The 14619-nt window shown below is 42.5% G+C and overlaps 1 protein-coding gene across 2 annotated transcripts in view; it reads left to right on the top strand.

Moving 5' to 3' along the window:
• Nucleotides 1-4504: 4504 nt before the first annotated feature.
• The window catches only part of tbkbp1 (TBK1 binding protein 1), a 78877-nt gene continuing 68762 nt past the window's right edge, over nucleotides 4505-14619 (top strand). For both annotated transcript variants that reach the window (XM_030754673.1, XM_030754672.1), the window contains exon 1: nucleotides 4505-4632. The gene's annotated coding sequence lies outside the window, so the exon portion shown is untranslated. The remainder of the gene's footprint in view (nucleotides 4633-14619) is intronic.

The raw sequence follows: 14619 nt of genomic DNA, 5'->3' as shown, positions 1-14619 counted from the left end.
TTTTTTTTAAACCAGATTCTGAGCTTTAGGACCTTCCTGTGAGCCACCTGGACTAAAGATTAGTCTCTCACTTAAAACTGGGATCTCAGCTTTTAAAATGACCTTTTCCTTTAAATTTAAACAGAAATGTAAATGCTGAGCAAAAAGATGAGGGATAATTACCAAGGTTTTGTTTCCCCTTTAAGCTAAAGATGTCCCTCCTCATTTGCAAATGAGGAGGGACATCTTTAGCTTAAAGGGTAAAAAAAAGCTAAAGATGTCCCTCCTCATTTGCTGGAGCAGACCCCATCTTCTTGGATCAAACACTGTTGGACTTTACTAACATTACGACCGAGAGCAAAGGCCCCTTCAACTAATGTTCACCACCATCTTCACCGTGTTAGATCTAAGAAACTGCTGCCACTTAGTCTGCTTCAAGGCAGGGAATTGGTTACCTCCTGCCCTAATTTGTGCCCACAGCAAGCACTCCCACCAATGCTCTTCTAGATTATTCCATCCTTCTTCCTCTCTGCCATTTAAATTGGTCAGGCAATGGTCAACGCAGTCATCCTCACTTTTTCAAGATGGCACTCTTACCTAATCCTCCTTCTTCCAAGAAAAGGTCAGAGGTCATGTTTTTCATCTTTGTGGTCTTCCTCAAAGATGAAAAACACTGAATTCTCCAGCCGCTGTCGACAGTTCGCTTCATGTTTTTTTCATACAGAGTGCTACAGTCTGATTGCTGCCACAGCTTCTGGCCACCACCCCCTGTCAAACAGATGCAATCAGAAACTGAAGGCTCTGTGTGCATCATGTGTTTTGATTTTCTTTACCCCATCTTTTTGGAGTCATCAGTTAATCGGGACTGAATATGATCGCAGCTCTCTCCCTATTTTCCCCACAGGTTCGTAGCCTGTACAGTGTACTGCACCTGTCAATATCAATCATTATCATTCCTGGAGCAAGAGGATGAGCGGACTGTGCCATTAACTCAGGCACTGGTGCTCTGGGGACATCTGGCTGCTACAGAAGTGTGAACAGTAAATATCACCTCTTGACCCAGTGTGCACCAGAGTATCTGCTTCTCCACCCAGAACCAAACACTGCTCAGGAAGAACTCAAGGAATGTGACAGAGCCTATGGTGTTGATCCGACTGAGCACTGAAGCCTGCAGTGACAATGGATACACTACTTACAGGTCAGAGGTGATTTAAAGTGTACAGTATTAGGCGAGTCAGTGTCAGTATGGTAGCTTACATAAAAAGCATCAAGAAGCTTTCTAGTTATTTTATGTAACGCACACTCAGGCGGAGTGTTTGCACTCGCGACCTTTGAGTCACTGTACTCCCGTAATCAGCTGCAGACTGCCAGATTCAACCAAGCAAATGCATCTTCTCTGAGCAAATTTGACCTTAAAGCTTTCTTCTTGTGCTCACCTTCGTTGATGTAAAATGTACAGGATGAAATGGAAATCATACAAACAATTATAAAAAGGCACTTCCCCACAAAGGTAACAAGGAGTCATTTCTCTGCCTGAATCATTTCCTTTGAAACCAGAGTTTGGAACAATAGCACATGGGAAGAAACTGCCTATAAACGCAGATAATTGAGGTTACGTTTGAGTTTCTTGGAAAAAACCTTGCATAGATGAGAAAGCTCTCAGTGCAATATTCAATCAAAATATATCCACATGCTACATTAGAGCCGCAATTGTCTCTCAGTGTTTGCTCTTGTGCGCCTGCTGGAGTGACTGCAGAAGCACCAACCAGGATAATTGTGTCATCAAATTCTCAGAAGATGCAGCTATCTTGGGCTTAACGCACAAGAATAGCACCCTATCAGTAAAAGGGGAGAGTTGTGAAATGGTGCAATAAGAACCCTCTTGCACATTAAAAAAAAAAAAAAACACATGAAAGAGATCGTTTTTGATCCCAGAGGCACAGGCCTGTGGGGATCCATCAAGAATCCATCACTCACATCTATTCCTGCAAGAAAGTTTGGCAGTGCACCGTCCTGGGAAAGAAAAGGCTGTGCTTCGTGCACACTCAGGGTTCACGAAGCAGCGCTGACCTGAAAGACGAGCATCAGAAGATTCTGAATTTCTGCTGGATTCCATTTTAGTCATCCATCATTAGATGCTAAGCAACAGTGTGCAAGCATGAATAGGCTGTGTATTGACATGCAGATTAGCTAATCAGTCAGTTCAAGTCATTAAAGAAGAGAAAACATGTTTTTAATGACCGACTGATCTTCAAAGGTAAGAAGTTGCTGCTTTTCTCTGTTTTGTGTAAATGTAAAAGTTTTTAGGATCAAACCATGGACGACCCTGTTTCCAAACATGTTAGTGTTTGGTCCCCTGAAATGGATCAGGGGGTGAGGAGAGTAACAATAAAAGGGTGAAAACAAAAGAGTCGCAGGAGGTAGATTCACACATAAGATTGTGAAGATTTGGTTAAAAAAGGTTCGGCTTAGGCAGATCAGACCAAACACAAAGAGAGATGACAGCAAAGCAAATCCTGACTGTAGCTGAAAGGAAGGAGACTTCATTAAAGCCTTTCCTTCCCTGAAAAAAATCACACTTCTTAGAAGAAGGCCACTCAACACTACCAAAGCTTGCTCACCAGAGCTGGTTAGCTCCTTTCTCAGGCTTTCATACCCAGTGCTGATTGCTGAGTGGAGTCAGCTGGCTCTGCAGGAGAAAGGGGTGACTTCAGTCAGGGGAAAGGGCTGCAAGACACACAGCAGTTAGATTAAAAATACTAATACATGCACATACAAAGAATTTGGAAATTTTATCAGATGTGGTAGTCTACATAATATTCAGCGATCCACAGAAACCTCTGACAGGCTGAAAACCAATACTGAGTAGCTATCATCTTCAGGCCCTCGAGCAGCACTTCATTAAATACAGACATGATTGTGGACTGAAAATCACTGTATGGGCTCAGGAGCACTTATGAAAACCACTGTCAGTGAACATAGTTATTTGCTGAACCCACAAATTCAAGTCAAAAATGTACCATGCAAAGAAAAAAAAAAAAAATATATATATATATATGTAAATGAAATCCAGAAGCTGTTTCTTGTCTGAGAGATCCAAGTCTGATGTTCAGTTTGGAAATCAGGGACAGGGTATCGTCCAGGCTAAAGAGGAGAGAGTCCATGGAGCTTGTTATCAGTGCAAAGTTAGTGCACGTGGCATGGATAACATGCACATCTGTGAAGGCACCACTGACACTGAGTTCTGTCCAGATATTGAGGTGGGATGGTGGTGCAGTGGGCAGCAGGGCCTTCTCTTCTCTGTGCCAAACTCCATTCTTTACATATCACAGGATGAAAAAAGTGCTGATTCAGCCTGTCTGCAGGCCAAACCTGCTGCGTATCAAAAATATGTTGCACATTAAGAAATATTTTGTTTCGCATTATGACAAAGGAGGCCTTTGACTGTTGAGAAGTGGAAATCGTATGTCGGGCAACAATGGGAAACAACTGGCTTTCAAAACTACAATAATGTTCTGAGCTCACAAACACTCACAGGGTGAAGAGGTGATGCAACACAGCGGTAAACATGCCCTGCTGCAGCAGCTTTGAAACATTTGACGTTTTTGACATCTGATACATCTACTATACCATTTTCAACCAATGTAGGCTTTAGACAATCAGTACATCACTGCATTTAGCTTCTATTTACATTTAGTCACCAACATAAAACCTCTGCCTGCGATGCAAATACACATTTTTATTTAAACAAGATCCATGTTCAAGTGAACCGTGACATGATTTGTGCACATCAAAGAACATTCATATCAGTGAAACAGCAGCTCCTCATTCTTGGCGGAGGTCATGCTCACCTCAGGAGAGGGACACTGACCCAAATTATCCATATGAGGGTCAAAGATTTAAAAGACACAGCAATCAGACACAGACCTGGATTTAAAATTGCATTTCCAGCCCCTGACACTTTATCTAGCTGGCAGCGCTGCCATATCAAGCAGCGTTTCTCTTCACAGTCCTGCAAACAGAAGGTGTGAATAATTTTCATGTATAGAGGATGCAGCCATTGCTGGAGCCATGTGGCTTTAAATGTAAGCTGTTGAATTGTTTGCAAAAAAAAAAAAAAAAAAGGAAAGTAAAAAAAAGCGTGTGCTATAAATACACTTCAGTCCGGTTATGTGCTGCTTTCATCTCCATCCCTGTGCAGTTCAGGGACTCTGTAAGGACTTACTGCGTCTGGAGTACAGGGTGTTATGAGGGGAGGGGGGGCAACTATCTAAATGTTACAGACACATTAGCGTTTTCCTCAGTTTGCTGAGATTCTTAGCTCTTCCTCTAAAATGCAGGGTGACTCAGGCAGGAGACATAGATGTTCTCGTTAAAAGGAGAAACTAACGCTGCTATTCCCGCGACATCATCATCCCACACTAGTGGAGCTCCACGGTGCGCGATGTGATGCTCAGTCCTGCACAGTAGCGGCTACAGGAGGCGTGCTTATCCCCGCCACAGCAGCACAGGAGGAGGACCAGAGGAGCGGCCGGCGGGTTTTTACCGGGCACCGGACGCACCGTGAAAGAGGGCGCTTTTTTTGAGGGGTTCTGTGCCCCCGCCTCCCACTCTCCCCAGCGATGGCATTCACGGATCGATCAACGGGAGCGCGTGAGTTATCTTCTTTAACACAAACCATGCAACGTCTTTCATGTGTGCTGGAAATACAGAGCAAACTGGGTGTCTGACAGTGCAGCGCACCACAGCCATGTTTTGGTCATTCAGCCTCGTTTTAAAACACGGGGGTTTAAGATGAAAAAGAAATCCATCATCCAACTGTGTTTTATTTATTATACGCGCAGTTTATTTGCACTGCTCACAGCTGATGCGTAGATCTCCTTAAAGGAGACGCGAGTGCTCGCTCCTTTGGCAACATCAGCACCACACAGAGCGATGCCCCCTGGCCGCAGGCAACCTTCAACTTCAGCTCCGTGCTCATGGAAAAGCGGTCAGCAAAGTATAGACTGCATCTGTTAGGCAAATCTACATTTGCACTCCATATTGGTGCTCAAGAGAGGAAAGGAGAAAATTCTGCACAGCCTTCTGCAAAGACATCACAGCTCCTTAATATTACCCTGAAATTTCAGTTGAATTATGGTGATAGGCTACCTGTAAGCAGAATAGGAAGTCAGGCAGAAACACGCACTTTTCATTGCATGCAGGTGTAACTGTGTCCTTAGACCCTGCAAGAATATTCAGGAATTTCAGGCGTTTTTCAAACTGAAAATGTGCAAACTGCGCTCGCAGAGCCACGCTTCTCTCCTCTTTTGTTACTGAAGGGGATACGTGCTCACGGGGGTGTCTGTGGAGCGTTTCTGGTTTGGTTTGTGCATCGGCTAAGTACAGACAAATGAAAGAGGAGGAGAAAAGGAAAACAAGACTGGCCCTTTTCTCGCTTGTGTGTGGATGTAGCTGCTCTACGTGGGTTACGTTAATGTGTTGGATTAAAAATGGAGAAGTCACAGAAAACCAGTCGGGCTGTATTTTCCTCTCTGGATTTGATTGTAATAGTAAAATAGAGCATGAACTGAAAAAAACAAATCTGTATGCCCCTATTATATTTCATGTTAATCCCTCCAAAATATATGTGGCTATTTAATTACAAAGCACATTCATGAAAAGCAAAGTCAGAGCACCATCAATAACTCAGTATCTAAATTTTGTGCTTGTCCATCTTGTGGATATTTAAGCTTTTGACCTGATGTTGATGCTGAAGTCAGCGGTTCACCAAACTGAACGGGCTTCATCCTCCGGGGAGCACAACTGTGAGGGACAAGATGTTAATCTGAAGCAAAGTCATGGCCAGACTAGCTGACATGGTCAGAGAAGGAATGTGCAACCTGTTGTATGAGATATGTTTTGGTTTAAACTGCATCTGCTGGTCATATGAATGTGAATGGCATGCAGATTATAAGCTGATGTTGCCGTTGCATATGATATGGAACTGGCAGACTGGAAAGACTGTAGACTGCACTGTGTCCTCTGTGTAGGACCAACACACAACTGTGCTGGAACTTTAAAAAGACATTTTTTTTTTTTTTGGTTCTTGTGGTTATATGATTGGGTCGTTAGCAAGGTTACTAAAGAAGTTTTGGATGGATTTGCATAAAAACTTCACCATGAGTCCAATTTAGTCCAGCTTCAAAGTCATTACGTTTTGGGGTCAAAGCCATGGGAGCCTGTTTCCACCACTGAAAAAAAACAAACAAAGCATCCATAAGTAAAAAATATTTGGTTATTATCTCAAGATTTCAACTTACTAACTCACATTTTGGAGAAAAGAACTTGAAATTTTGAGATAATAACCTGAAATTTTGACTTCAGCTTGATGTTCCTGTGAAGACCACTGAGAGTAAAATGGAGCTCACCTGTATGCGTTCTGCACAGGAATGTATTTGCATATCCTGATAACTCTTTTGTGTTTCCTTTATAACAAACACAATATGTTTTTGTATGAAGTGAATATTTAAAGGATTCTGTAAAGAGTGGGCAGTGACATGGCGCTGAAATGCAGGTGAGATTATCCTCACAGACTTCACACCGATACAGGGACGTGAGGAAAGCAAACTTATAAGCATGAAGGAGGAGTGCCTGGACCATGAGAACCTCGAATACATAATCATTCTTTTTGGCACTTAACATCCTCAATCCAGGTCATTATTGCACATGCTCAGACAGTCTTAATAATAAGCACCATGCACGTCTGTCAGTCACTGTCAGTTTTCTGCAGTGGCCTGTAAGAGGGGTCAATAGGTTACATTAAGAACACTTAACTTGAAGCTTCCCATCCATTTGCAGAGCCAGATCATACCGGCCTTCAGACTTCAGCTGATTAGCACCACTTGAGCATTCAGCCCACCCTTCTTGTCAGTTCCCAGGGGGTCGCCTCTAAGGGAGCTAATTTAAGTAAGTGAATCATAACTTTACCTGCTAATCACCAATCACATAACTGCTGTACCGTCCCTCGTGGGTCCGGGCCTGTTTTGCTGTTTTTCTGCCCTCGTTAATCATGTTTTTTTCCCTCCACACTTTAAATTGGATCACAGCAAGCTCCTCCGTGCTCCAAGCTGTTGTATAACGTACTTTGTTATTTGCTGATGAGTGCTGTTGATGCTGTTTTTTTTTTTGTCAAGTGAGGTTAGAATATGCCAGTGAGTTTACTCTCATGAGGAAATGGCCTCTCAGGCTGATTTTGTTTTGAAAATTATTAGATTTCTACCAAGGACTAAATCTAATATTACATGTTATATTGGGGTTTACTGCTATTTATTTATTGCATTTAGACACACTTCAGGGGAAAGCGTGTGCTCCCCGCTCTGCGTAGAGGATTGATAGCGCGAGACACACCCTTTAAGTGTGTATTTCATTTTTGAATAAAACAACGTGTTTTGTGCCAGCTGACATCGAGGCTCGCTCTGGAGTAACTCCTGCAATGTGTTTAAAGACAGTATGTGTGTGTGTGTGTGCTTGGAAGGAGTGGTTACTGACGCAATCACACTGAGAACATTGGCACCTTTCGTTGCACAGAGGAAGTGTTTTTCTGTGCTGAATGAATTAACGTGCTGAAACAGTTGCCTTTTGCACGATTCGTTCAGGGTGCAAAATCTGAGAAATCACATCCTTGCATTACGCCACGTTCTAGGAACAATTTTGCACTGCAGGTCCAACATTTAACCCTTCTAGAAAAAAAAGCAATGCTTTGAAAATCGTTGCCTCAAAATAGAGAAACGCAGTAGATCATTAGGTCTGCTCGGCTCGCTGAGTGGCACATTTCGAGCTCTGCTGATCGTGTTTGCATTAAAACTCTGACAGGCAAATAGAAATCTGTTTCTCTGTTATCATTAGAAGAATTCTAATCATAAGAATTTTCCTGAAATTAATTCAGTTATGCAAAGCTAAAAGCTGCCACTCACATAAATGAATAAAATCAATGCAACTTTTATGTTACACAACACACAAACACACACACTATATTATAGATGCACGCCCTCATGACAGATAACACAATTCAGCTGCTACAAGTTTATAGCTGTAATGCTTGTAGCAGCTCATGTAGTCTCATGCTGCTGACCAGAATGAAGGAGGAGTGGGAAACGGAGGTCTGCTTAACTCACTTATTTCTTCTGCAAACTCTGAGTCAACCTAGTCATGTAACACGTCTTTGGAGGCTCAAAGTTTTTGCACATATGAAACCGTCCCCCTAAGACCTGAAAAGAAGATGTTGTGTAAGATCAGTGGAGTTCCAACTAAGAGGACCGTTCAGCCTCAGAAGCAACATCTCTGAAAAAACCAGGACCTGGTTACTCATAAAAAATACACAAACCATGTTGGGAGCAGTTTTAGGCAGGAATTCTTTTCTTTCCACTGTTTATATAAGGTACTTTCAGCTGCTCCTTATTTCCCAAGAGGTCACCACAGTGGATGGATCTGCATGTTCTGATTTGGCACTGATTCTCTGCTGGATGCCGACACTTCCTTTTATCCAGGCTTGGGATGGCCACCCTGAGTACACAAGCTCGTGACCTCCCTGGGGTATGCAAGGCATACATGTTAATCAGCTAATGAAGATTACAGATCAGCTAATGCATTCTCATTTAGGGGCCTCACATAATCACATTATGTCAGATGCATTGAAACAAAAGGCTTTGGTTATATTTACTGCTCACAAATAGTGGCTCCATTTTAGAGACCTACAAAATTCACTCCAGGAGGCTGGAGAGGTGCTGGCGATGTGAGTTCAGGAGACTGTGGTTCGCATTTCCTTTGCACCATTATGCTTTGCGCTTAGCCTTGCTATTTTGCTAGTTAGGTTTAGGCACTAAACATATGGCTTAGTCACACTAGAGTAAAAAAGGATGGCAACGTCCTTGTGACGAGGAAAAAATGGTGGTTGCCCAGTGATAGCTGGAGAGTGATCACAAGCAGTTGGAGAGACCAACTGGTTGGGGTTGAGGGTGTTGGGCACACAACGTCTGAGAGACTGCTTCCAATTGCAAGGTGATTGCACAGGTTGAATGGTGGGAGGTAACCTGTCTCCAAACAATCACGGAGCATCTTGAACAGACTAGTGAAGGTTTGCATATAATTTGCGTCTAATTTCTAAATGCAGACAGATTGCCGACATGCTGCAATCGATCTGATTCTGTCAGTGCTGATGATGCACAGCGGATTTGACCCAACTGGTTGTATTCTGGCTGTATTCCTACAAGCAACCATTTCGAAGGCAATAATTTTGGTCATGCTATGGTCTCCAACTACTGTTTTAGCATAAAATGTGCCTGTTTAGTGTCAGGAATCATGGTTTGGGTTAAAGCACGGCCCTCTGTGACTGTGGCTTCCTTCCGCATAGTGACACGATTGGTTGGTATAGTTCTATAGAGTGAAAATAGTTCCTATGTGAACCTACTCACAACAAGGTTTGAGCATTTTTTTCTTTTGTGTAACCAGTTGTTAACATCCGTGAGCTATTCAACAGCAGGACACGGAACGAGGCCGGTGATCTTGGCTGGCTGTCTGTGGCTGCAGAGTGAGGACAGCAGCTGGAGATGGCTGGAGAGCAGAACAGGCAGGTTTAATCCACAGTGAGCTGGCACCAGGTAACTGAAATGAATTGAAGAACACAAAGAATACAAAACTAAGAACAAAAGCTGGCTGAAGCTTAAGTACCACAGAGACTAAAAGATCTAACAGCCACTGAAATGAGCTCAGGTATGTTGTGCAGCCGGCTCAGATAAGAAGTGTCTTAAAGGAAACCAATGCAGCTTAATATTAGAACTTGAGGAATGCAAAGTTTATGGGCTGTATTGAGGATTTTTAGTTCTTTAACAACTTCTAGCTCCTGACAGACAAGAGTAATAATTTACACCAACAGTTCTTGTCATTAAATGCAAACATGTTTTTTTAAACATATGATTAACACTGCTATTTTTTGTTGCGAGGATAGTTGGGTGAGTCATATTATTGTTCTATATAAATCTGTGTTGTTCTCTCTCCCTGAACCTTGCTGCCCTCCTGGACTGAATCTGAGAGCTGTCAGTGTGTAATAACGCTGAACAGCAGACGCTGTCTTCTTTATACAAAAGCACAACTGTCTTTATTGTCTTCTGCCAACAAGATCTTTTAAAAGGCAGTTCTGACGTGAGAATGCACTGAAACAGTCAAAAGCATGCAGAAAGTCTGAAGTCAAGGACAGAACACGACACAGAGGACAGAATGTCGTGTTCTTTTAAAAAGCAGGATTTCTTTTTATGCTGTGAAATCCTGGCCTTTTCAGCTTTCTGCTTTGTGAGTGACGAGCTGCTTGTGTTTAATGGTTGTGCTCCTTAGACTGGTGTTAAAAGCAGGGTTTAATTTAAGACACTGTGCTTTATTTCCTCTCTCAGCTCAGTGTTTAATGTACATCGGCTTCATCGGGACAGCACAAACCGCTGGCGCGCATCTGTCTTCGTCGTCGTGACGCTTGCACAGTCTGGATCAGCTTTGTGTGATAGCGTTAATGATGTTCTCACCTCAGGGGATGTCACGGAGGAATGGGATTAACAGAAACGAATCATTTTCTGATGAATTAGAATTAAGTGTTAGGTCGAAATAATGACGTAGGATTGATGTAAATGGATTGCATCACAGCCTGGAGGCCTGTTGGGATAATAAGGTGTTTATGAGCCACTAAAAGAGGCGGTCATTTCCAAACTTGGTCTTCCTTTATTGGCCTTTACTGTCATCTTGAATTAAGTCTATGATCGATTTTTAATTTAAAAAATATTGATTATTGCAGCTTTCTGTATCTTTATTAAAACCATTCTGTTCTGCACTGTTAATACCTGTTTGCTCAAACTCTGGCCTAACTTATGGCTGCACCATTCAATCAAAAGGAAATACTGCAGATGTTATTAAATTCATTTCATTGGTCAGGTGATGGTGGTTTAGCTGTAAGGACAGCAGGGATGGATCAACATTAACTCTCAGCAAGAGACACCTCAACATCTATTTTATGGATTTATTTGAAATGTGGCACGTGCATTCATGGTGCACAGAGTAAGTTACTGTGCAGAAGTCTTGAGCCACCTTCATTTTTTTATATTTCACTTCCAGGGAATCAGAGTTTCTTGTAAGTTTTGGAAGGTGGTCTTGAGCAATAGTTCTCCAGCTTTCTGAAGGTTGTTGTGTCAGAGAAGTTGTGTCTGCACATAACCATAACGGAGAGTTTAAAATTTTAAATTGTTTCTTTAGGCACTTTGTTACTGGCAGCCTGTTGCAACACATTTATTTCCATTTCTTAAGCTGAAACTACAAAAAATGGCAAAGATAACACGTTTTGATGGGTATAAAATAATATTTTTGCATCAAGAAGGTGATTGCACGTTAAATTCAGCCAGTGTTTGGTAACTGGGATCATCATCAGAGTTTAAAATACAGGCGTCAACAAGGCAGCTACGAAGTTTTTTTGTTGCTAGGAAGCAATACACTGTAAATTTACCAGCATGGGGCTATTTGGAGGCATTTTTACTGACTATGGTGCATGTAGAAGTTGCATTAATAATCTGGTTTGTTTAGTCAACAACTTGATGATGCTGTAGTTTCCACTGAGCCCCTGAGAATCAGGGTCAGCCATAAGAATATGAGGTCGTTCACCTCACTCTGCATTATCATCACTGGTGGGCAGCAAATGTTAGGCCAGCTGCTTATGCATACACAGTGGGGAAGTGTCCTACCTACAGACAGTGATGACATAACACAGATAGAAAATTTATGCAAAACATATTTCAGTTTTCTCCAATGGATTTGCCTCTGTTCCATCCTCCCTTTCTATGGTTGGCTCACTGTGTGGATCTACTGACTTATGCGTTCATACACATAAATGTGGACGTTTATATAAGCTACTTACAAACTGAATCACTAAATGAAAGCCGAGCAGAGGCTCTGCTGGCTGATGGAATATTCATGGATGGCTTTCAAGGGTCACCAGGGGTAAAGGAAGAAGGAGACGGCGTGAAAAAACAGGGAGCAATGAGCTGCTGTGTATCCTGCCATTATGTTTTGTACATGTGATGCTTCCATTTAGGCCTCGTTGTTAAATAAGTCAAAGGACTGCAGGCTAGAGTGTGTCAGGTGCTCTGCTGTGTAAATCATTGCAGCAGGTTTCCCTGTTTGACATCTGTGAAATGAGAATTTTCTAACAGTCGTCATTCTGGGTGAAGATAATGACCCTTTCCAAAAGATGCTAACCAGTCACGACTAGCGACTAAGTGTAAATCATCTTTAATACAAGAAGCACCAAAATCCAATTAACCACAACCCTCAGGCTCACCTGCATAAAAACAGACATAAGAGGCTTCTTTTGAAGCACGGCTGATAAAAGTGATCACTTCCAGAGCACAAAGTGTCCCTTTTTAATCCAAATAAAAACAAAAATCTGTCATGTTAAGAGTGATAGACACGTCCCCTGAGCCTCAAAATCCAGTCAGATTTTACTAACTGTGTTTATGGGACAGTGCAAAACCAGTTCTACCTGGAGAACATATGGGTGATGATTTCAGGAAACAAATCTTTTTGAGGGAACCTCCTCATTACCTTCAGGGGATTAAAAAGGTCAAACCCCCCCGGAGACGGGAGCAGTGACAAACACACCTCATACGACCCTCATGTCTTCTCACTTTTTGTCCCCCTCTACAATACTTTGATGTTGCAGTTTAAAATCTTTGTGGAGATAAAGGTTGGAGAGAAATTTCACGCAACTCTGGACTAATTTGGAAGTTTTGGTTATTATTTTTATGAGTAATAACACAGTACTGACTGCTGAGAGCCAACAAATACAGCAAGACATGAGACTTGAGCAGTTAGTCAGATGTTAACAGCCCTTCCCCATGTTATCCAAACTGTCCATCATCCACTCAGCTGCCAGAAATGCTAATGACATTTAGAAATGCTCTGCTTCCTAATAAACATCCAAATAAAGTAGTTTCACCAGAACAGTAAGATTTTATCATACTGCATACAACTGCTAAATCTATAAAAAATAAACTTAACTTGTAATATAATGTAATGTTATTATGCACTTACCAGCCACTTTATTAAGTACCTATCGCTAGTACTGAGATGACCCTCTTTTCCCCTCAGAACTGCCTCAATTCTTCATGGAATAGATCCAACAAGGTGCATGCAAAAATTCCTCAGGGATTTTGGTCCTTATTAACATGATAGCATCACGTGGTTGCTGCAGATTTATTGGCTGCACATCCCTGACATGAATCTCCAGTTCCACCGCATCCCAAAGGTGCTCTACTGGATTGAGATCTGGTGACTGTGGAGACCATTTGAGTACAGCGAGATGATTTGAGCTCTGTCACATGGCTCGGTACCCTGCTGGAAGCACCTGTAAGAAACTGGGTGCATTATGGTCATAAAGGGATGGACATGGTCAGTAATACTCAGGCAGGCTGTGGCATTTAAACAAAGCTCTGAGGGGCCCACAATTCCACCATCACCTCCAGCATTAGCTGTTGATACAAGGCAGGATGGGTTTCATGGATACTCAGACTAGCCCATCTGGCAACAACAACATGTTCAAAGTCCCATCATGACCACATGCACTGAGCTGCTGCCACGTGATTGGCTGATGAGATTTTTTTTTAACGAGCAGTTGAACAGGTGCGCTTAACAAAGTAGCTTGTGAGTGTATGTTCCTGTGGTTTTAAGAATTTAAATCAAAGATGGCTGTTTTGAAGCTTCTAGATTTTGGCTGTCTCTATATTAGGTTTTGACTGAGATGTGACTGAGAAACCACGAACACTGTAGAATCATACAGCTTATGAATGATAAAGCAGCCACACCTTGTATCCTACCCTGCAAGAAATTCAGTCTCTGCATTTAACCCATCACACATGGAGTATGTAGCACACACAGCACAATGTGGAGCAGGAGGCGCCCGGGGATCAACCTGGTGGGGTAAGAGCCTTGCTCAGGGAACCACAGTGATGCCAGCCCAAGGATTTGAACCAGGGCCTTCTCAGTGATGAACCCTCTTCTTCCCCCCAGGCCACCACTCCCACTGACCATTAGAAAGAATGCAGGTAAAGACACTTCAGCATTGGCTTAACTTTATTCACGTGGGGGGAACGTCTATCTTTATGTTCTAAATGAGTAATAAATCCGCCCCGAGCAGCTGTAGGCAGACATTTTTCCCCTTTCTGGATTTTGACCAGTAGACAGTGCAGTACAGTACTGACTGTACTACAGACTGCCAACATCAGTTGTTATCAGCTGTGTATGCAGGCGGGCATAGAACCATTTGTGTGTGTGTGTGTGTGTGTGTGTGTGTGTGTGTGTGTGTGTGTGTGTGTGTGTGTGTGTGTGTGTGTGTGTGTGTGTGTGCCTGGTTGAGCACAGCCTCTGAATTTGGATCTCACTGGAAACTCTTGGGTGATTGGATGCCATATTTCCACAGCTTTTTCCGAGCGTTTCATGAGCAAGCATATATTGAAAGAATCAAACCACTGCTCAATAACGGTTTAAAAAGAGAGGTCAGTGTGACCAGACAATATAAAAGCAACGTGCCTAGCTTTTCTCCATGTGCCAATTTACTCTGAATCTGTGTTATCG

Source organism: Archocentrus centrarchus, chromosome 19 (assembly GCF_007364275.1).
Source record: "Archocentrus centrarchus isolate MPI-CPG fArcCen1 chromosome 19, fArcCen1, whole genome shotgun sequence".
Lineage (NCBI taxonomy): Eukaryota > Metazoa > Chordata > Actinopteri > Cichliformes > Cichlidae > Archocentrus > Archocentrus centrarchus.
The sequence above is the reverse complement of the archived record's forward strand: the minus strand, read 5'-3'. Positions and strand labels throughout refer to the sequence as shown.